Source organism: Schistocerca serialis, chromosome 2, assembly GCF_023864345.2.
Source record: "Schistocerca serialis cubense isolate TAMUIC-IGC-003099 chromosome 2, iqSchSeri2.2, whole genome shotgun sequence".
Lineage (NCBI taxonomy): Eukaryota > Metazoa > Arthropoda > Insecta > Orthoptera > Acrididae > Schistocerca > Schistocerca serialis.
This window is the reverse complement of record NC_064639.1, coordinates 250,358,427-250,381,651: the sequence shown is the minus strand read 5'-3', so window position 1 is coordinate 250,381,651 and position 23,225 is coordinate 250,358,427.

Sequence of the window (23,225 nt, the reverse complement as noted above, 5' to 3'; positions counted from 1 at the left end):
CAACTGCTCCTCTCGCTAAATCTTGTACGATATGTTATTTTATAGTTTGCGTCTCAGTCACACGCATTTTTCTATGTTTATATCTCAATCTACCCTTCACATCGTCGCTCGCTTATGTGTTGTATGTAAGTCACTTAGTTCTTAAGTTATGTGCTAATCGCGTTCTTTCAAGTGTACATGTTGTTACTTCCCTTTTCAACTTGTCTTAATCATGTTGTATATAGTCGGATAGGTCATTTCCTGTGTTTATTCTCTTCTACGTTGAATACTGAGAAATTATTATAACTATGTACGTTCAATGGATTGTGTTAAGTTCACAAATTTAGCGTATTCTACTTACTCTCCTTATAGTTTACTTGCGTCAATGCGCTCATTTTCTTAAAGCTGCATATGCTTAACTTAATGATATACTCTTAAAATTAGTGATCTTTACAGTATAGTCACCGACTTAGGAATAAATGTCTCTATTCGTTTAGTTTCTGTTGCTCATCTACGTCAGAGTAACTAGTTGATAGGTACCCCACTTCGTGTCGCTTCCGTTTTGTCCAGCTGGTTGCGCAGTCTGGATGCCGATTCGCTTAAATTCTAGAATGGTTTCCGTCGCGGTGCGCAGTGTGTCTTTGCGCATCGTACAGGGGACACTGAACTCCACCTTGCTTTTTGCCTACTTGGCCCCTTCGATCAGCTGTTAGCCGCTTCGTATATAATTGTTGAAGTACGCTCTGCTTTAAGCGCGGCAGCACGGCTCAGTACACCTCATCGCTCATGCCTCTCGCTTAAAGCTCGCGCGCTGTGAAGTAAGTCTTAAGAAAGTACAATATCAAAATACAAGGAATATTTATTTTCACTAGACTGCATCTCACTCACTGCATGTTAGATAGTAAAAGAAAATTGAACATTCCTTATTGATTAAGCAGGATAGTAGAAGAGGGAGAGCGCACCGGAAATATAAATATTGTACCCCCTAGCTGGAGAGGAACCGAGCGCCAGTCGGTTTATTCGTCAAAGAACGACAAACCTACCTTCTTGACACCTTCATACCAAGTGTGCAGTAAAATAATAATGAACGGTTCACTATAAGTTTATCTACCAACAAGAAAGTACACTGCAAAATTACACCACATATGCTAATGGGTATGCTGGCCTGTAATTTTATAACTTTAGATTTACTTCCCATCGCCGTTACGATCTTTCAGTTCTCTACAGGTAGTATGGGAACATTTAACTCCCTCGCTATCTCTGAACAAGCTAGTAGACATTAGGCTTGTCACGCGCCAGTATCCAAAACAACTAGTACATCTATGTTTCCCACCTTTACCTTTATTGTGGCTTGAATAATTTCACTTACCTTGCGTGTTGTTTCTTTCTTATCGATAAACAAGTCTTCTTTCATTTCTGCGTCCTTATCGTACCTTAAAAATAGATTCCGGATATGCTGTATGTGTAGGTTTGTTTCAGTGTCTGCTTCCTCCTTTCCGTTCCTGTTCGTTTTAGTGTTTAAGTGGCTCATATTAGTACTGTGGCACACTGACAGTTCGTTACCTACTTCCTCTAGTCACGCTCGATTATTATTTCCTGGGGCCGGTAAAGGTATTGTTTCATTTTCTGCCGTCACTTCTATGTTTACCGTATGTTCGCGTGCTCGCCAGTTCGTGTCCCGGTTGTTTCGATTTGACTGTACGGGCTGCCCGTTATCTCTCGGATCCCTGTGTTGCATTTTCCGTTCCTGGTAATTTGCATTTCCTTGTCGCCTGTTGTCGAAGGTTTCGCTCGAATTTCTATTGTCTCGGCCATTACCGTACCTATGGGGCTAATATTTAGTTTCGTACCCTCGGTCACCATGTGGCTGATGGGTAGACCGATTGTACGGATTTCCGTTGTGGCGCGGCGGTGCATACGGATGCCATTCATTCATACGCACGCGACCGTTATAATTTCCAAAGCCATTGCCGTTACCGTAATTCTTCCCGTTTGGGTTGTGCCCATTACCGTTACGATAACTAGGCGTGGCTTACCCATCCTCATGAATCAGATCTGTTGAGTCGAGCACTGAAAGAAAATACTGGAGATCATATTCGGGAACAGTTATTAATTTTTCCCTAACATTTGCAGGTAACTTTTTCTTTAAGACTTTCAGTACACCTACATGAGATATCGGATTATTCCAGTAACGGGTCTTGTTTAGGTATTTTTCAAAATAGCTTCTTGGCCCCCCAGAATTTTGAATGATATGGTACTAGTTTAAATACCTTTCGTCTTAACCTCTATTGGATAGCTGTTGACCAGTATTTATCTAAAAATTCATTCTCAAACTGATCATATGTCTCGCAAAGTTCTGACATCTCCGTAGCCCACAAAAGGGCATCACCCTCGGTGTGTCCTACTACATATTTAATCTTTTGAGCATCTGTCCAAGTCCTGGGCAGTACATTTCTAAAGGCTCGGACAAAGAGTACCGGGTGAGTTCGCTTTTTCTCATTTGAGAATACGGGAAACTGTCGATGTTTTATTAAGCCCTCATCCATTAACAACGCTGTCCAGCACGGCGGAAGAGCATTTCCCTGCGGTGATGGTATATTTGTTTCAGCAAAGTTTTGCCCGCTGCTCGCGTCGCGCGTCGACATGCGGTCGCGCGGCGTGGGTTGGGCATTGTTGTCCGCGCCACAGATTTCTCCCACTGGCGGATGGCTGTTTATCGCTCCGCTTACCGCCCCAGGCGATAATATTACATTACTTTGTTAACTATTTCGTCTCTTAACCGTTGTTCTAACTGTCTGATATCATGTCCTACGCGTTTTAAGATTTCTTCTTCCTTGTCCCCCATTACTTCCTTTACCGCTTCCACATAGGTACGCTGTTCATGTACGCATTTTTCTGCGTTCGTTGTATTTTCGTCCTTTGCATTGCTCTTTACCGATTCATAAAGCTGCACAATGTCTGAGTTGATCCTCTTGTGTTGTAACTTGAGTAATCCTACCTCCAATGTGATTTTTTCTACATTTTCTGGCAGGTCGTCGCAGAAAGAATGTAGCTTCGCTACTTCTGATTGTACATTGTCTAAGTTGACCTGCGTATTCTTTTGCATTGCCTGTAAATTCTCTTGGGTTTCTCTAATTCCGGATACTTCCTGTCGATACGTGTGTGTTAGTGTTTCAAATTTTTCGCCCATTATGCCTTTTAATTTCTCACCCATATCGTGAACCGAAATTTGTACTTGTTAATTAATTTTCCTATCCACCTCCGTGGAGTTTTGTGAAATCTGCTGTGTGAACTTCGTGTCCAGACTATTGAGTTCTATGCGCAAATTTTTTACCTCGTCTGAAATGTGTTCATGTTTGTATTAACCTTCTCGATCTCTGACTTTACTGTGATCATGCCTGCTTTCATATTAGTCATGTTTGCTTGCATCGTTTGTAAACTTGACATTTTAGTCTCTAAACCAGACATTTTTGAATTTATGTCTGCTTTCATTGCATTCATGCTTGTTTGTATGGATTCTCTTAAGGCTCGAAATAAGGCTTGCATATCTTCCGTATTCACTTCCGGCCTACGCCTGTCAGCATCTGCGTCCGTAGTACGCGTACTGCTCTCATTTAAAATATTCTCTTGCCTCGAGGTGCCGTTAGTTACGTCTACTGTAATTAACGTATTGCTTGTAATTAAATGATCTGTATACACGGGCGTCGAATGCAACAATGGCATGTCGCGCCCAGCACCCAAATAATCACCGCTAAACGGTTCCAAACCACTCATTGTTGCATTTTGCAAATGAACATCCACTACATTGGCATTCTGATTTCCGAATGACATTTCCTTATTGTTTTGACCCTCCATTATAGAAATCCTTATACCACTGCAGTTATCAAAATAAAAAATTTTCTTTTTAAGATTTTACTTCCGCGCTACTTCTCACGCGAAAAAATGCATATACAGTTTTATGTAATTATAGTCTCAACTGTTCAATCAGTATATTTTCCGTACTAATAAAGAAATGTCATTATCTCTACTTGACTACAATAGCGTTAATCTCGGAAGCTTTAGGTTCTGGATTTTAGGAAACAGGTGGATGGACTTTCTAATAGGTCTACTGGGAACGCATTCTCTATATGCATTGCGCGGTCCTACCTGTTGTCTTGTAAATGGTACTTCCTCTCTTGTGCTTTGTTGTGTGCTCTTGGTATTGTCGCCTTCTTCCTCCTAATTTATTTATTACTTCCTTTTGATAGTATTTCTTCAGTATCACATCACTGTCTCCGTCACAACAGCGTACATGGAACATAAAGAAATTGTTAACATACATGTATATTCATTTTCCTAACAATACTAGTACTCACAGTTTTGCCCACTACGTATCGTGCCTGTCACCTGTCGCCACTTTATAATGTAGTAAAATAATGGAATAGATAATAAAATGTTGAAATGCGTGGCTTTTTAAAATGTATTGAATTAATGAGATTAATTTTTCGGCATGAATGACAAGCACAATAAGCTGAGCTATGCCTGGAAATGAGTTCGTATTAGTTCATATTATTTTGCAGGGCGAAGTAGTTGCTTTCTCCGCTGTAGATTTGTGCTTACCATTCTTTATAATGCTACGTTTGGTCGCCTTGTTCACCTTTGAAGTCTTGAACGTGTTCCCATTAAGCTTATCTGATCTTCGTAATTTTCCAAAGTACACAGGTGGGCTTCAGTTTTTGTAATTATCGTACTATTTGAAATAACTCACACGACCTTTCTGTTCATAAAACAATACTGTATTTTTCTAAACGATGCACATATGAAATACATACTCCTCACTTATTCATAGCGACCCCAAAATGGCAGTCTATAATTACTCGCTAAAAATGGCGTGCTTCTCACTCGTTCACTCGCTGAGCGCGAATCCTTCTTTCCTCCTACTGGTACCAGAAAAAATCCAGTTTTTTAACAACTGATAGTCAAAAAATACATGACGGTAGGCATAGGCTCTATGATGTGCTACCGCTTCATCTTCTCTCTTTGCCTTTAAAGAAGACGAAAACGAAGGAAATGCAAAAGGTTTATCATATACTGAAACTACCGATACCACCGGCTGGCGAGGGGTGCGGTGCCGTCAATCAACTTGAAGGAGCAAGTGAACTTTAACTACGCAATCATAACCTGAAATATTATTTTGTTACAAAACTTAATATGAGGACAATCCTGAGGTATATTGCCACAGAACTATATCAGCTGTTACACTGAAAATTATTGAATATGTCACGATCAGCATTTATAAAATAAAAGTTGGAAGTTTAAATATGTGTCAGTTCTTACTCAGCAGAATACACACCCTGGACCTCAAATTGTTTTAGCAAACAGCGGATGGCGAAATTCATCACTGGACCACGAACGTGCAACAACAACCAATTAAGGTAAGAAAGTTATATTACTCTAAATCCAAATTGTGATGATACCTATCTTTCTCCATGTCTTCAACGCTGTATCTACTCTGTTGTTAGAGTGAACAGCGTGACGGGGACTTGTGGTCGACTAGGCACACCAGGGAGACCACACAGGTTTAAAATAATTTTTAGCTTAATATACTACTACTGATAATATTTGTCCCCCGGAGAAAGAGGTGCATACACTGTAAAGAACATCATCTTTGCTTTGTCTTAATTTGTTATGCTAATTATTGCTATTCTGATGAGATGAAGCGCCATCTGTCGGACATTTTTTGAACTTTTGTACTTTTTGGGTTCTAATAAATCCCCATGTCATTCCAAGCACGTGTGTCAATTTGTACCTCTCTATCTACACTATTCCGTGATTTATTCAGTTTTCAAATTTATATTGACTCTTTGATCACCCGGTATTTCTATCCACCTGCTGTACATGTCGTGGACATTTACAGTCTGTTACCTCGCAGTGACATTCCTTTTACAGTCGGTTACCTCGCAGTGCCATTCCTCTAGCGGTGCATAAGGCAGAACGTCTTCAAAGTGCCCAACGGAAACCGTATAGTAGTTCACTTAAGATTTGCAGTGCTGTTGAACAAGTTGCGATGTTGCCTCTTTTCAAATGATGCACGTCATGGAGCGCACCGACCGTCCGATGACACCTTTAACCCTCAGCGTGTGGAGGGTGTGAGATCCCCAACTATACCCGCAGGACAGGACAGATAGTTTAATTGGTGGAAAGGGGCCAAACTGAGTGGCTGTCAGTTACACTCGAACATACCACTTTATTCGTTTGACAAACATTACAAGAGTAAAGAAAACATTAAAAGCAGAGAAAGCCAAATATAAATTTTAGAACTTAATTCCCGGCTAAATGCGCCATTCAATCTCACGCCTCTAGGGCAAAACAATTTTAATTTAAAACCGGCTGAAGGCCAATCACTTAAGACTCAAAAACAAGAATTTGAATTTAAAAGGCAGAAAGCCTTATCCTAAAATTTCTTTCAACCAGGTTGAAGGCCCAAAAAGTCTCACGCCTTAAGGACAAAACAACTTTAATTTAAAATCAGCTGTAGGCCATACACAAACAAACAACAAGAAGCAAAGGCAGCACATCAAACGGGGCTCAGAAGTTTCCAAGGGTCGGCCTGGAATTCAAACACTAACGCTCGCTTAGGTGAGACAGGCAGTCGGGCCAACAATTCTCAATCCGACGGCAGCTCAACCGACAGACAGTCAACGGACTAAGCGACAGGATAACTTCCTCTCCACCCGACCAGCAAACAACAGGGAATTCACTGGAACAACGCAGAAGGTACCGGCGCCCACATTCAGCTGTCCAACTACACGCCGTGCTGGACTGCCACAACACGACGAGGAAAATACACTGCCTGAATTTACGTCAACGGCCAGTGCAGGTAAGCGGAACGTTAACGGCCACAAGGCATAAGATTCCGCTGGTGCACTTCAACTCAAAGTTAATCAAGTTAAGCTAAACTCCACAGGGGGACGGCTAGAATTTCGCCAACTTGAAAACACACGTTGTTGCTCACAGGAATCTCCCAACAGCCCAGAACGAAATTCAAACGACACAATTGAACAGTTTGGGCTGGTAGATTAAGTAAAGACTCAACTTTCGTGTGCGAGATCGGTGAGCCACGGACCTTGTCGCAATGGGAACAGCCCCTCACAGTCCAACCGCGCCAACCGACCAACTGCCCGCACACGGCACAGCCGGAAACTATAAGCGCAAGGCGAAAGATAGTAAGTACAAGGGTGCGAATATCGATGCACGCTACGGCTGCGACTCGCGGAGAGTGGGGACAACAGCATAATCGCGATAACCGCGGGAGGCTAATCACAGAATGGCAACCAAGGTTTAATGCAAAGCATAACACGAGCCAGCCACGGCTCAGAGTGTACTTAGAGTCAGACGTGGTTCTGTCATCTTTTGTGCCATGGCATGGTCCCACTTATTTGGATTACCTTGAACGTAATCAAGGATGCTTATTTCAAGAGTCTAGATGATCAAATGTTTCCATATCTTGTACATCTTTGTTCTGTGGACACTGCAGCCTGCCAAAATGACAACAGCCATATTCACGAAGTTTCACACCTATGCTACCGGTTTGAGGAAGACTCACTCGCCCTCTACGCTCTGAACTGGCACGCTAAATTATCCGACCTTAATGTCATAAATAATGTCTGGGGCTTTCTGGAATAGCGGGCGAAACCCAGCAATCAGCATTCCCATAATTTGGTAGCTCTACGATATCTAATTAATCGTTAGTGAGTTACTTCAGCTGCATATGGAACAACTGAACAAAACTAGGGACTCTCTCGTCGAATTAAGGCGATTGTCAAGACTAAAGGAAGCGTTACATGGTAGTACATCTTTTTCTTGTTGTTGGTGGTGTCAGTAGTGTTTCTTTTTCTGTGTGCTGACTGCTGATCAGTTAATCTGATAGGATCGACCACTGACCGGAAAATAAAACAGCTCGTCATGTCTCCTCTAAGCGGTCTGTAATATTATCTTCTCATAAAGCCATTCCTACGTTGAGAAATGTCTGCAAGTACAAGTTAATAGGCGGTAGAACAGAAACATTTGGATGGAGAGAACCACTTTGTTTTACCTGTAATAATACGACTTATCCTTTCATTTCAACATTCCCAAGTTTAATCTTTCCGAGCGAACACAGTACGTCCAAGAAAAATCCACGAACAGTCCACTGTATACCATGCTCGACCCCTCACTCTTTTTCCCCAACAACTCCGGCAAAAAGTCAAACATTTAGGCATTTCAGGCAGCCCGCGCTCCAGAAACGGAATCCTCAGCTTTTTCATCCATTACGGGCATTCTAATTGGATCCGTTCTCTCTTTCATACGTAGAAAACCACTGTATACTTTTGCAACTGGGCATTACCGGTGGTAATAATATTAACGTTCTAGTGTGCAAAGGACGTTCACCGACATTAAAACGAAAACTAGCTTAGAATGGCAAACAAAAGAGAGTATCCCAGCTAGACACTGTCTAGTCACGTTAAAGGAAATTTCGCTTACTGAGATTAAAATGTCGTCCTTTTCTGCGGCTCCTCTCGTGCCCCCGTTAAATTATGAGTGTTTTCACAGCGCTACTGAACGGTATGTCACAAAACGTACGGTTTCAATACGCACTGAATTTCTGCCTTGCTGCAGACTACCAACGACTCGATAACGGACTAATTACTTCTGTCTGTTACTATACCAAAGTATGTGTACCATGTGCAGCTTCTTTTCTTGTAGCTATTGTGATACTCTTTGCTGCGGCGTCTCAACTACTATTATAGCCTAGATTTCTGTCTACGTCCCTAAGAGTAACGTAGCCATGCTGTAGTAGGTAATTGGCTAACCTTCAGCAGCTATTGTGAATTCGGGTGCCTTGTGAGGCTTCAAAAAATTAAGACATCTTTACGTAACCCACTTATTAGCCCCATCGATCCAGTAACAGTTCGACATCGAACCTGTATGGAGATGAGGAAGTCCTGCTGCTCGGGAAGGTTAACTAATTTTTGTTCGTAATAGCTGTCACTTCCAAGTGGCGCCTCATATTTTGGCTGCGTCGCTGGCTAGCCTTTCCATATCCGTGTCAGCAGACATAACCACCTGACATATTGGGAGTGTCTTTTAATTAACACAGCCCGTGCACCGCGATTATCTTACGTTCTGCATATTACAATTAACTTTTATGGTACAAGTAACAGTGACTTTATTTCATCGGCCGATTGTGACACGGCCACTTTATCATTTTTTTATAGTGGGTAAGATACCAACAGCTTCGCAAACTTCGACAACAACGCTGTTGGCCATTTAAGTAGCAGCACGGCAAAGGCGGAATGCAACAAACGTCATTCTGTAGACACTGCTGAAAGTTTATTTTCAGTTTCTTTTGATCTGCATTCAATAAAAAGGTTTCTCGTTTTCATGTTTATCGTCCAAAACCATATCGTACACTTCCTCGATATATTCATATATTGACAAGATTATGAGATTCTTACGCGTTATCATTGGCTGGTTCAAATGGCTCTGAGCACTATGCAACTTAACTTCTGAGGTCATCAGTCGCCTAGAACTTAGAACTACTTAAACCTAACTAACCTAAGGACATCACACACATCCATGCCCGAGGCAGGATTCGAACCTGCGATCGTAGCAGTCGCACGTTTCCGGACTGTGCGCCTAGAACCGCTCGACCACGGCGGCCGGCCGATTAAAGCAGAATGTGCCCTCGTACATGCAATGAAAGTTAGTAGTAACATTAGAGGCAGAGCAGTTTACCGGTGGCGTACAGCCGCTGTGATTATATGAGCAGACCTGGTGTCTTCCTAGGGCACTAAGATAGTGAAGGAGATGTATGTTTTATTTTCCTCCATACTACTTTCTTCTGTTGCGGGTTGTTTTTGTAAATTTTTCAATGTAGGTTGTTGTTAAGAAAGATATAATTATTTCTTTCTTTTTGCATATGTAACAGAACACCTAAGTTACGAATAAATTCTACCATTTTGTAGCTTAAAATTTCTTTAATATATTGTAAAAAAGTTCCAAATCAATTACTCGTTTCATATTAGCAGAGTGTATGTCCATGTAACCACGTTAATAAAAAGTTGTTACTGCACAAGTATCTTACGACATCAGTGTGACAGGTTTTGTAGAAGGGATGAAGACAGGTAACGAGCAGTGATAAAACATTTTAATTATGTACATTTTATACAGCTGAGATACAAACTCATTTGAAAATTCGTGGGGTTCTGCATGATCAGAGAAGACAGTCTATTCTAAGGTTAATGATAAGTGAACACAGTCGCACTGTAGTTGCTGACGAAACGTGGAACATGTATCAGCAATTAGAGCCCAGAGTCGAAACTTTATTCTGAACGCTGCGTTGGTGTACACGATATTGCATCACTAAAACGGCAATCTTTGTTGTCGGCCGGCTCAGTATTTTTTTGTTTTGCTTTTTTTTGTTACTTCCTAACTCAGAATTTCATCGCAACTTTCTTTTTCGGGAAGGGTGACCAATTTCTGGCTCATCCTCTCCAACATTTGTAGGTCGTTTGTGTAGTGTGGCGAAGCGGAGGCGTTCATGATATGCGAAGCGCGAAGTCTCTGGCACCAGTTCAGTGCTGATTTCCACACATCGAACTATGTGATTTCGGAAGTAAGAGATTCAGGTTCCCTCTTACAGAGGTCTGTTAACTGAATAGCTAGCGGGCCAGGCACCCTCTCTACCGCACTACGTCACAAGAAGCAATTACACGTATTTCACAAAGTTTTACCGACCCTTCCGCAGTTCGCCCTATGAATCACTGCCAACGTAATGCACAAATCCTCCAGGAGAGTGTCTATTTACCACAGATCACGTGAAGTAAAGATATGAGTTACTAATAATACTAACAGAAGAAAAGCACGTGGACAGATTTTACGCAAATCTCTGCACGCTGTTCTACACTTCTACAGTGGGATTCTTAGTCATCCAGCTATAACTTTGTGCTGGGAAACGCGACTTTCTCCATCACGATGGGGCTCGCCCCCGTTTCCTGTCCAGTTCTCTCATCTGAGTGGACAAAATGACTACACTGAGATCGCGTTCGTACAGGGTGCCGCAGAGAGGTTGCGACAAACATCAAGGGGTTGAAGAGGCTGTCTTGAGAAACAAATCGCGTACAGGAACCCGTGCCCGGAAACATCCAGCTACGCTACAGAGCATCGAAGTTATAGCCGCCGGCTTCGGTCACTAGTCCACCTCTTCAGCACCAAACGTGACTTTTTACGCTGACGCACCGTAGGTGGAGCGTCTGTGTGTTGATAGTTACACAGTGAACGCAACTGATTGCCAAGATCGCCAGTGGAGAAGATGGAGCTGCATGCTGCATAGAGAGGCCTTTTCTACTATGAAAGCTATGCTCTGATGCCTTGGTGAAGGTTTCGGACGTGGTTTTTCATCTGCTGTTTATTTTTCTTCTGTATAACGAAAAACTTTGGAGATTTTAGTGTGTTCCAGGACAGTTGGAGACCCGAGTCCTAAATCTTCATCCACCAAGAAAACAGGGCATTGCATTCATAGGAGACAAGGCTGTCTAAGCAGCAACTAGCTCCATCCCCATCGTTGTGGGGAAAGTCGCATTTCCCAGTACAACGCTGTGCGTCTCGTACAGGATGACCAAGAATCAATTACTCTGGTAGCAGTGTAGAACAGTGTGCAGAGATTTGCGTAGACTCTACCCACATGCAATTCCTGTGTTAGTATTATTAGATATCCACAAGGCGAGCTGCGAAAGCATCGGTAAAAGTTTGTGAACTCCGTGTAACTGCTTCATGTGACGCAGTGGGGTAGAGAGAGTGAGGACTCGCCTGCTCGCACTTCAGGTTCTAGACCTAGGAAGGAGGGAAGAGCACGACAATAGTCTGGCGACCTCTTCACTCACGCCTCTATACTTCTCCCTCTCCCCCTCCCCCCCTCACACACACACTATCCCACATCACCCCAGAACACAACGTATCCCTTAATACTATTCTAATACACTTAGCTGTAGATATCTGTTGTTAATGCACTTCAGTCAACAATAAACATTAATTTTATGCAACTCCAACAGTATTTTTAATAATCTGCGTTTTTCCCAGCCTCTGCAATGCGGAAACTATTACTTCTAGAGAAAAAAAGTGGGTAGGACATTTTTGGTGCAGAAAGTTAATTCACTTTAATTTTGTACTTGGAAACATTTTCACTAGAAGACGCGCTCTTCGTTGCAGAACTCCTACACTATTGTCTACTACACGATTCGTTTATCTAATTTCTCCTGTTTCTCATCACATCTGTTATTGTTTGGTTTACTCTGTTTGCTGGATAGACAATCCATTCCGTTAGACAGCTCTGGTTATTCTTCCTCCCTTCCACATGACTGTGATAGCCATGTCATCAGTCAACTTTGTGACTGACATCCTTTTGTTCTGTATTTAATTGGCACTCTTTAGTCTTTGTTTTATTATCTTCAGTACTTCTTCAATATACAAGCTGAGCACTAGAGGCTGTTAACTGAGCCATTATTTAACAATGTTCAACAGATGGAGCTGTCATCTGGCTACCACTCTGAAGAGCCTGCCCCAAGTGTAACAGGCTGTCAATAAGTATCCGAAAACGTAGATTTTATTGTCTCTACTAACAGACCCGACAGTTAGCCGAGGGCATTAATACGCTGATTCCTGGACTCGGGTAGGCGCGCCGGCCACGGGTCGAATACGCCTGGTGGATTAACGACGAGGACCGGTGTGCCAGCCAGCCTGGGTGTTGTTTTTAGGTGGTTTTCGTCATCTCACTAGGCGAATACTGGACTGGTCCCCACGTCCCGCCTCATTTACACGACTCGCAGACATTTGCAAAAACGTTCGCACTATTTCATGGCTTACACTAGTTGCAGACAGCTGGGTTACGCTAATTCTGTCTCGGGGAGTACAGGGTGGCGAAAGGAAGGATATCCGGCCACCGTCTAACACTAACATCGTCGAGTCCATAGCAACATGGCTGACCCCGCGTTGAAGTGGGACAAAGGCCCAAAGCATGTGATTGTCTCTACTAACAACAGCTGTAATATTTTTCACAGCATAAGGGATACCAAACGCATCATTCCAGCTTCAGTTCTTCCATCATAAAGTAGATCACCTAGGTGTTATTGAACTTCAGATAGTTCAACATAAGTCAAACAATGCATTACAACGGATTACTGTTCTTGACTTGAACATGATCAGTTCTATCCCATCGCAAATATTCTCACCCTCCCTGCAAGATATACTCTGGATATCCATTCAGTGAGGACTACTCAACAAACGCCTACAATTCCTCTATGGAAACGATTTATGCAGTCTGCAGTTAACTTTCTGGTCATTCGGTTACTCACCACCTAGTGAATACAGTAATATTACACTGCATTACAGTATACTGTCAGTGATATACAGTATCGCCACATTTAGGAATCCTTTTCCGCCAATACTATGTAGGTCACTGACAACATCATACTTACAAATTAAACACTTCTCAACTAATATTTATAGGAACGTATTTTGTATAAAAATGCATTTAACACCGACAAATAGGAGCTCACTTAATAAACTGGAAATAACTCCACTATGTAAACTTGAGCACAGTGAAGTCATTTTTTCTACTCGCAAAAGAGAACTGTAAAGGATGTCCTGACAGATATAACCTGTCTGTAAACTGAAAAAGTGTGAAACTCGTGCTGCGGAAAGTTATTTTCCCGAGGAGAACGCTGCAGCTGTCGTACAGGATGACTAAGAATCAATTTCCCTTCTAGCAGTGTAGAAGAGTGGACAAATTTACGTAGCCTCTGTCCATATGCGTTTCCTTCTTTAGTATTATCAGTAACTCAAAATTTTGTTCAATGTGGTGCTAACGTACGTTGTGGAAAATAATCATCCCCTGGGCATCGCTACTGCGTCTCCAGTGATTCATAAGGCGAGCAGCGGAAGGGTCGTACAACTTTGTGAAATACTTGTAGTTGCTTCTTGTGAAGTATTGGGGTGGAGAGAGTGAGACCTCCTCACTCTTCATTCTGCAGACCTACGAAGGAGGAGAGAGCATGACCCATCTGGCGACCTACTTTCCCTCAAGCTTTCACCCTTCCCCCGAGCCGTTGTACCCCTTGTATCTAGCACTTCACACTCCAAGAACATAATTTATCCATTAATATGCAACAACTGGAATGTAGTTGAATTAAATCGGGTGATGCTGTGGGAATTAGATTAGAAAATGAGACGCTTAAGTTAGTAAATGAGTGTTGCTATTTGGGGAGCAAAATAACTGATGACGGTCGAAGTAGAGAGTATATAAAATGTAGACTGGTAATGGCAAGGAAAGCATTTCTGAAGAAGAGAAATTTGTTAACATCGAGTATAGATTTAAGTGCCAGGAAGTCGTTTCTGAAAGTATTTGTATGGAGTGTAGCCATGTATGGAAGTGAAACATGGACGATAAATAGTTTAGGCAAGAAGAGAATAAAAGCTTTCGAAATGTGGTGCTACAGAAGAATGCTGAATATTAGATGCGTAGATCACATAACTAATGAGGAGGTACTGAATATGATTGGGGAGAAAAGGATTTTGTGGCACAACTTGACTAGAAGAAGGGATCGGTTGGTAGGACATGTTCTGAGGCATCAAGGGATCACCAATTTAGTATTGGAGGGCAGGAGCACCATTTACACTGAAGTAATTAAAAAAACAGAAATACTATAATTGTACATAGAAACCAGAATTACACTCTAATACGTGAACACAAGCCAGATGCTTTGTTGACTGAACCTGTGACCAAGAGACATTGTTATTTAGCACGTTTGAAATAAAAAATAAAAGATTTTCTTTACCTTCATATATATTGACGAAACATACACTCTGATCATTACAACATCCGCAATCGAACAGCATCGGCTGTCTAGCCCATCAGAACAACTGCATACAACATGCCCACAACTAGTCACGGCTACATCAGAACTCCTCCTGCCCACTTCTCAACAAGCACTCTCCACCACGACTTCTCGACAAGCACTCTCCACCACCACATCTCAACAAGCACTGCCAGTGGAGGCGGCTGAATAATACTCATGGCGCAATCTCTGGCACTGTGACTCAGTGTAGCCACCTTTCATATGCCCCTCCTCCACGGGCTAGAATTTGATGGTATTTTTGCCAGCATTGGTGGTGAAAATACCACCAAATTCGTCCAAAAAATACAGACAAAAATTAAAAAGTAATATTAATAAGTAAATATCACATAACTAAATAAATTTTGGCTTTGCACTGACCCTTCAATAACCTAATATATAAAATACAATAAGGAATACAAATGCTTGCATACATGTGATTTTACATAATAGTTTACACAAGTATCATGTGGTTAAACAATTCAATCAATAGCGTCAGCTATGACGAAGAGGTGCAGGTAAGAGTCTCATAACATCTCATAAACAGTAAACACACAAAAAATCAGTTTATACAAATATTCACATAAAATCCTTTCAATAGTTCAATAAACAAGTAGAACTCCTCAGACTAGTTGACAGTTCCAACAGTAGCACCCAGCAATGATCAACAGGTGCAAATAGCAGTCTCATAACATTTCATCAGCAGTATTTAAACAGCTTCAACAATGGCACCCAAAAATGGCGAGCAGGCGCAGACACCAACAAGTGACATTATCTCAGTAGAAGCAGTCCATTATTGGCACCCAGTAATGTTGAGCAGCTGTGGACACCAACAAGTGACATCATTTCAGTAGAAGCAGTCCATCAGTGGCACCCAGTAAAGTTGAGCAGGTGCAGACACCAACAAGTGCCATCATTTCAGTAGAAGCAGTCCATCAGTGGCACCCAGCAATGTTGAACAGGTGCAGAGACCAACAAGTGACATTTCAGTAGAAGCAGTTCCATCAGTGGCACCCAGCAATGTTGAACAGGTGCAGACACCAACAAGTGACATCATTTCAGCAGAAGCAGTCCATCAGTGGCACCCAGTAATGTTGAGCAGGTGCAGACACCAACAAGTGACATTATGTCAGTAGAAACAGTTCCACCAGTGGCACCCAGCAATGTTGATCAGGTGCAGACACCAACAAGTGACATTATGTCAGTAGAAACAGTTCCACCAGTGGCACCCAGCAATGTTGATCAGGTGCAGACACCAACAAGTGACATTATTTCAGTAGAAGCAGTCCATTAGTGGCACCCAGTAATGTTGAGCAGGTGCAGACACCAACAAGTGACGTTTCAGTAGAAGCAGTTCCAACAGTGGCACCCAGCAATGTTGAAGAGGTGCAGACACCAACAAGTGACATTTCAGTAGAAGCAGTTCCATCAGTGGCACCCAGCAATGTTGAGCAGGTACAGACACCAACAAGTGACATTATCTCAGTAGAAGCAGTTCCAACAGTGGCACCCAGTAATGTTGAACAGGTGCAGGTAACAGTCCATAATATTCACTATCACTAATTAGACAGTTCATCAGAGTTCATCAGCAGAAATTAAACATCTCCTAGTGGCACCCATCATGTTGAACACATGTACGTAACAGTCCATAATATTCACTATCACTAATCAGACAGTTCATCAGAGTTCATTAGCAGAAATTAAACATTTCCAAGGGGCACCCATCAATGATGAATAGATGCAAGCACGAACAACAGTTTGAAGGCACACACAATTGCTTTTGCAAAATTATCATCAATGCTCTTACACTAAACATAAAAATAATAATAAACACACAAATGATATCAGATAATTGTCATATTAAATATTACAAATACACAAATATCAGTAAACCTATAATATTTATGGGTGTCAGTGCAAGCCACAACAAACAAGTAAAATAAAAATTAGGAGGTAGGTCAGTACCAATTATATGGGATTAGGAAAGGAAAACACACAAAACACACTCACTCATCTTTCATCCACATTAAGTACTACTGTGTAATTGAATAGTGTTAACTGTGTAAATGCAATTATGTCAAAAATTTTATGTTCAACTTGTGTATCAAGTAGTAGTGGCAGCAATGTATAACAGTCAATAATAGTTAGTCAACGTCATAGTCATCATGTCAAGACCAATGTTTGCCAAGCCAAATCAAATGTACGGTTGCTGAACAACTGTCAGTGTGCCAAGATATGCAATTACTTCCTCTCTCCAAAAAAAAACTATATACTGCTTAGTGATTTAACAAAGTGTGTGTGTAGACAATCTTCCTTCTACGTGAGTGTTCTAGTCTACCATCTTCATCCTCCTTGTTCCATATAAACCAACAAAAAAAATATGCTCCTCACTTACTTTACCTCTTATCCACCAAAACTCCAATAATCATCAGCATCAGATAATCTCAATACTTCAGTAATACCTCTTACGTCGATACATGTAAACCTTATCATCAATAGCATTTACCTTACCTCTTGTCCACCAAAACTCGAATAATCATCAACTTCACACAATCTCAATACCTCAATAATACCTCTTCAATACGTCGATACATATAAACCTTATTACCAATATCATTTCACTTCCATAACAACTCTTTCCTCTAGCCAGTCTCCTCGAACAAGTACAGACAAAATCCTAGTGCAAACTTCAATTTATCATCCCATGCAATCCGAAGACACAATGTCCACACACAACCTCTGTGTAGTCCACCTGAGCCAAATCTTCTACTCATTATGAATCATAAAATACATTTTGGTTACCTTGTCCATCATAAAATAAAAGAAATGCATACATGACCTCTAACAGCCTTCAGTTTGAATAACTTTCAGTAAGTAGGTGCGAGTACGTAGTATGAAAGATCACATAAGACTTTGAATGAATAAATCGTAATATTTCACAGTGTCTACACCACTTCAAGAATCATGGCAAAACAGAAGCAAACATGTGGAGTATTTCTTGTGTCAAGTGTCACTATTTCAATTGCTCACGAAGAATGCAGTGTAATAACTGTCGATGGTCTAAACCTAGTGTTGGTATTTCATGTCGTTAGCTTCCTTTCTATTAGCATAAATTTATACAGCTTCCATAAAACCTCCAGCTCATGGCAGTTCATTTTCTTATCTTAAAATACAAAGCACTGAGCGTAAGCAAAACATGCAATAGCGAGTAAATATACCAGTAGAGAACACAATGTCAGCAAGTGGATGCAGCACAATCCCTACAACGAGGCTCTGCCAAGCGAACAATAATTAATACCATAGAGTAACCTAAACTCTATGTTTGTACACAGTATATCAGCATTTCTATATACCAAATTAAAGAGTAGTTATGACAACAAACAGAAATGTATAAATATGCAATCCATACGCAAAGCAGCAAATATATATCTTACATAATAAACAGTCATTAGCATCATATCAGCATAGGCAAATAAATGTTCATATGTAATCTTAATAAGTAAACATGAAGGCGCAAGCAGATAAATCACAAAGTATAACTTACATACATAACCGTATCGGCACAACTAATCAGGTTACACTTATAATTTAAATAAATAAGCACAACAGGCACATGATAAAAAAAATGTGACATCAGTCAAAAAGCATAGCAGCCAAGCGATGCATAATATACACAAGTAACAACCCTGTTCATTAATCAATCATTGTCAATATCAGTTAACACGAAGTATGAATCACGTAATCGCGAGCAGCAAATTACGTCTAAAGTACGTACCAAGTGGAAATATGTTACCTGAAAAATAAACTCAATTAATAGTTACCTTTTTAGTTTATTACTTTCTTCTTCGAAATTACATTCTTCCTGAAAGTTTCTCGATAGCAAGTCCTCTTAACGTCGGACACACACAGAATTTACCTGAAGTTCTTAAATATGTTATACAACTGTATCCTGAAAAATACTGAACGTTAATAACATAATTTATCAAGTCACTATAGCTTTATACTGAATTGAATCAGAGAAATTAGACTGTGTATTTGTTTACGGCTGTCAGTGCATTCGCACTGAGCGCTCGATCAGCTGTAGGTACGCGTGACGTAGGAAGTAGTTGTTTGCGGTCAACGACTGCCTTGTGCGGCGCGCAGACTTGACTGTTGCTTTGAGTATGTGCCGCCGCCAGGACACGGCGCGGTATCCTTGTACTCTCCGTGTGTTTACGTATAACTGTCAGTTTCTCAAAAGTATGTCATTCCACAAAAATTTTAACGTTCGATATGTGCTGTATTCTCTTAGAGCACCGAGATTTAAGAGTTTCTACTTCGACAGTGTTATCATGAATAATTTTGCGAATCCTATATGGACTGTTATAAAGCAGAAAAAATTTGCGACACAAGCCTTTTCCTTTGTGAGACAAACGATGAGACTTAACTAACATCTTTTGACCAACTGACAAGATTTTTAAACGACCGGGATGTTTAGCTGATTTCTCTCTTCTAGCAGCCGCAGATGCAATATTTTGTAGAGCCAGGTTCACAACTTCAGAATGCCGCTGTTTCCGTGTAGGCGGAAAAGGAACGGTTTCAGAAATGCGATTTGTCGGTGCTTTATTTTTTAATATCAATATAGGCGGTAAAGAGGAGTTCATTCAGAATGTTTTGAAAGATATGAAGATACTGATCCCATGTTCTGTGATTCTGATGACAATAAAGTCGACACAATTTATTGATTTCCTTCATCCATCTCTCTGAAGCGTTAGATTGAGGGTGAAAAAGTGAAATGAAAATTGGTTTAATATTACGACGCCGTAGAGTACGAAGCCAAATTTTAGAGCGAAACTGTGATCCATTATCTTATCAACATGACCCACTTCTTTAAGAAAATGTTTGATGAAAGCATTAGATACTGAACGAGCTGTTGCTTTGCGTAAAGGTGTAAAACACACATATTTTGATGTCAATTCCACTGCTACCAAAATGTACGCAAAACCAGTAGTAGAACGAACCACTGGACCGAACAAATCGACTGCAGCCATCTCCTTTAATTTCGCTGGAATGATGGGTAACAACAGTGCTCTGTGAAAAATAGTTGGCGGCTTAGTCTTTTGACATAATTTGCATTTGGCAAGAACAGATCGAATACGTTTTTCCATATTACTGAAGTAGCAATTTTCTCGTAATTTATGAAAGCATTTTCTGTGACCAAAGTGTGCATAACTGAAATGTGTATACCAAATCAATTTATTAACCCACTCATCAGGAATACAAACTAACCAAAAAGAGTTGTCAACCGATTTTCGTTTAAAAAGAACTTTCCAGATAGTTCGCAAAAACGAGGTGTGGCCAAATTGTCCAATCTAACAAAGTGTCTAAGAAAATTAGAGACACCAAGGAAACTACGAACATCACGCTTTGTGGCAGGAACAGCATAATTACAAATAGCATCTAGTTTCTCTGAATCAGGAAGAATATCTTCTGTACAAATAATATGACCAAGAAATTTCACCTGAGAACGACCAAATTCAGATTTTTCCAAGTTTACTGTAATGCCAACTCTTGAAAAAATACGTAATAATGAATCGAAAATTTTGTTGTGCTCACTCCAAGAACGTTTAGCAATAAGAATATCATCAACATATGAAGTAATATTGTCACGAACATAAACAGGTAAAATTTCGTTTAAACTACGAATGAATGCTGCAGAAAATATAGTAAGTCCAAACGGTAATTTCCGAAATCACTTTTGGGTAAAATAGTCATATCCGGTTATTCTTTATCGACTCTCTAGATATATTGATAGTCGAAGAGTAGTTTTGATAGATACAAAGAATAGTAAAAGAGTAGGCAGCAGTGCAGAAAACTAAAAGGAAAATAGCACCACTACAGCTCGGGGCCCTGTGCACGCTACGGCACATATTCACTTAGTGTAGCGAATCGCCTGAGGACTTTAATAGCCGCACATAAATTCCAGTTTGTGACTTAGTGGCCAATTTGGTGGAAGTGCGTATATAAATTGATCTAACCATGAACATGGATGTATGTCATTCTTAGAATTGCGAAAGATCTTAAATTTCCGAACAGTTAAAAAGTATTTATAGTCAAAATTTTCGCCTCGTGGCGACAAAGACCTACCGCGTCTGTCCCAGTCGCAATGTCGATTATTGTCAAGTTCGCGCGCCTGGCGCTCTCTTCTTGCATCTCGTAAATGAAATAAATTATTTTCTTCAAAGCCCTCTGCTATCTATGATTCTAAATTTCTTCTGCTGTCTTTTCCTACGATTTCGCCTTCAATTTGTTTGACTTGCTTTCGTAATGCCTCAAATTCCCTTTTAACGCGTTCATTAAATTTTCCCTGATTTTCAACATGCTTATTTATGTTCTGGTACTCTTCGGTTTCTGCAAATGGCAATGGAGCTGTATCATCTGAATCTCTGTCCCCATTTAAACTAAGACTCGTCAGTTTACCTGAAATCTCCTCAACTCTTTCCGATAAGTCACCTATTTTTTCTTTCTGTTTATTTACGTCTTCCGTAAGTCTCGCGACTCGGGTTTCGGTATTGTCACATTTAGTTGTTAACTGTTCATACTGTTGCGTTAAGTTATTTATTCTGTCATTTGGTACAGATTCCTCGATTCTTCAAGTATTTCTTCCTTGTCGTGTGCACGTTGTAAATTTAACTCTGAAAGTTTTTGTACTATCACGCGATCTCTTTCTTCCTGTTCTCTGTCCTGTTCCTCTTGTCTAATTTCTATTGAAATTAAACTATTATTGTGAGCATTCATAATCGGTTGTGCTTCTTCTCTAATTTCTTTCTTTGATTCATCTTTCATGTTTTTGATTGTTGCTATTTGTGAGCCTAACCGTGTTGCCATTGCTTTCATCTTGGTTTTAATTGTTCCTATTTCTGTTTTAATTGTTCCTATTTGTGATCCCACTGTTTTTAATTCAGATCCCAAATTTAATATTGCACTCATCAACTGCTCCATGTTAACTTGTTCGAAATTCTTTTCGCCACTAACATTTCCCGTAAAACTAACTTCCTTCGTCATAGCAGTAAAGCTAACTGTGTTCGATACTATTCCAGAATCTTCTGTCTTTAACCTCATATTCCGAAAATTTTTTGATTGTGAAAAATTTTGAACTGGTTCCGGACTATTTTCCCGACTTATTAAATTGTTTTCTACTTCATCATTCATCATACCGTTCTCATGTGTTGGCGAGTTCGCCATGTTAACAATTTCGTCATTCTCACTATCCATCATTTTTGCCTTTTTCATCGATCGGGTAATCATTTACAAAACATACAAAACTCGTCACTATACGAAATTACACACAATATAACACTTTATCACCAACAATACCATTCACACGTAATGCATCCCGACAACACGCCCAACGAACAATTAAAACCTTCACAATTGCACAAATAGTCAAACCCGTATACGACTCATCACAAACTAAATTCCACAAAAATACCGTCAGAAGAATGACAAGACAACGGCAAATGTTCAATTATAAAATCTATACATGCAATGTAGACTACAATTACTAAACTACAAATTACTACAACAATACTACTGTCAGCTATTTTTACTATCAGAAGATTCCAAGGGACGATCCGAAGCAGCGGTCGCCACGTGCATGGGGGCTTAATTAAATATTATGCAAATATTTTTAATTTTAGTAGCTGTATGTCCGATTACGAAGTCTCGTAACCGGTTGGCCCTGACTAGTATTAGTACGCAATCTGACTGCATAGAATAACAACAAAGAATGAAAGAAAACTTCCCCAGCAACTATAAAACCTACGAAACAACAAAACACAAGTGTAATTGTTCTGTGTGTGGAAGTGTGATTCAACGTACACATCTGTCACGGTTCTTCCTCAATAAGACGCGGTATTTTAGGCACCATTTACACTGAAGTAATTAAAAAAAACCAAAAATGCTATAATTGCACATAAAAACCAGAATTACGCTCTAATATACGAACACAAGCCAGATGCTTTGTTGACTGAACCTGTGACCAAGAGACATTGTTATTTAGCACGTTTGAAATAAAAAATAAAAGATTTTCTTTACCTTCATATATATTGACGAAACATACACTCTGATCATTACAACATCCGCAATCGAACAGCATCGGCTGTCTAGCCCATCAGAACAACTGCATACAACATGCTCACAACTAGTCACGGCTACATCAGAACTCCTCCTGCCCACTTCTCAACAAGCACTCTCCACCACGACTTCTCGACAAGCACTCTCCACCACCACATCTCAACAAGCACTGCCAGTGGAGGCGGCTGAATAATACTCTTTGGCGCAATCTCTGGCGCTGTG